We start from the raw sequence: 1,578 nt of genomic DNA, 5'->3' as shown, positions 1-1,578 counted from the left end.
GCAGCGCTCTGAAAACCACTATGAGATATGTGCCAATTAGGAGGGAAGGATAGCATTAGCTGGAGCGGGACTGTTGGTGGGATGGCAAGTGAGGCTGAGCTTCCCAGGGGCTGAGCTGTGCTGGGAAGGGAGCTGCAAGTTCCTGAAGCACCCCAGATGCTCCGTTTAGTGCATGACACAAGTTTTTCCCTAAATAGCTTATGGTCTCAGTCCACAATCCTGCAAGGCATTTTTCTGGAACCAGGAAACTGCTGTGCTCCTGCTGCCTCCGCAATGTAGAAAGGCCTTGATCCAGAAACGTGGGGGGAAAAATGGGGAATGAGACGGGGAAGGAGGAGCTTTACAGTAATATTTCATGCAGCCATTCCATTGTGTGTGTGTGTGTGTGTACTCTTTGGCTCTATTTAAAATGGCAAATTCCATTTCAAAGTCAACAGAGAGAGATGGGAGCTCCTGCCCTCCGTCTGCTTGCGTGGGGGTGTGCCTCGGCTCGTGCAGAGCTGGGCTGGTTTCCCACAGCCAGTCTGGTCCACGCGGTGGCCCTTGGCGGGTGGGCTGCAGGGATGGCAGCCCTCTGAGCCCCCTCCCGAGCCCCCCCCAGCTGCGCTGTCACACCGTCTGACACAGGGGAGTGTTTGGATACTGTGGAGGTGTATAAAAAGGTTAGGTGGTTGTGCATGGCTCTGGTGGGGTTTTTTAATCAATGCAAAATTCTTCATATGCTTTTAAAAAAATAAAACGTGGAAGGCTGGTTTGTATGTTAAAGGTGCCAGGGACTTAACAGCGCAGCCTGTGAGAAGCATGGAAACATCATCTGAGAAATGTGCTTGTTGTAGAAGTGGTTAAATATGTTGATTAACTTCAGCACTAATTTGACAAATACTACCCCACTGTTAGACAAATGTGACACTTCTTTTCTGTTAGGTTTGTTTCACATGAAAAATGCTTATGAAAGCACTTTTTCATTTGCTCTCTTAAAAACTTCTCCGTCAAACATGCTGCATTTATAAATAAAAACTGCTTCTTGGTAATGGCTGTTCATCTGGCATCTGGCAGTCAATCTGTCATATTAGTGCTTCTTACATCATCACTGAGAATGCGTTTTTGTAAACAAATATCCTCCCAAGTGAAGGACACAGTAGACCTTTGTGCTCTTCACCACCTCCCTATTCATGTAGATCCCTATGCAGATTAAGGGCCACATCACTTACAGGACTCAAATTTTCGGATACAGTTCACACTTAAGGTGGTGCTTTTGACTGGTTGTGATTTTATTTAGGGATTTGTGAGTTTGGTTTTTATTATTATTTTTGCCAAGTTATTATTTAAAACCTGAATAACACGATGCTGTATAAGCTTCCTCATATAAGCTGTCTTCATATATTTTTCATGTTCTCTCTGTAAGATAATAATTTTTAAAAGTTCATGGTGCACAGTGACTTGCTAGTTTACTATACTTCAGAGGCTATTGCAATGCTGTTCTTCAGTGCTTCAGTTGCAAAATGGAGAAGGAGAAATATTTGGGAATGTGTATTCCTAACCTTTTGTAGAAAACTGCTCGCGCTTCTGTGACTTTGT

Source organism: Charadrius vociferus, unplaced genomic scaffold, assembly GCF_000708025.1.
Source record: "Charadrius vociferus isolate BGI_N301 unplaced genomic scaffold, ASM70802v2 scaffold259, whole genome shotgun sequence".
Lineage (NCBI taxonomy): Eukaryota > Metazoa > Chordata > Aves > Charadriiformes > Charadriidae > Charadrius > Charadrius vociferus.
The sequence above is the reverse complement of the archived record's forward strand: the minus strand, read 5'-3'. Positions refer to the sequence as shown.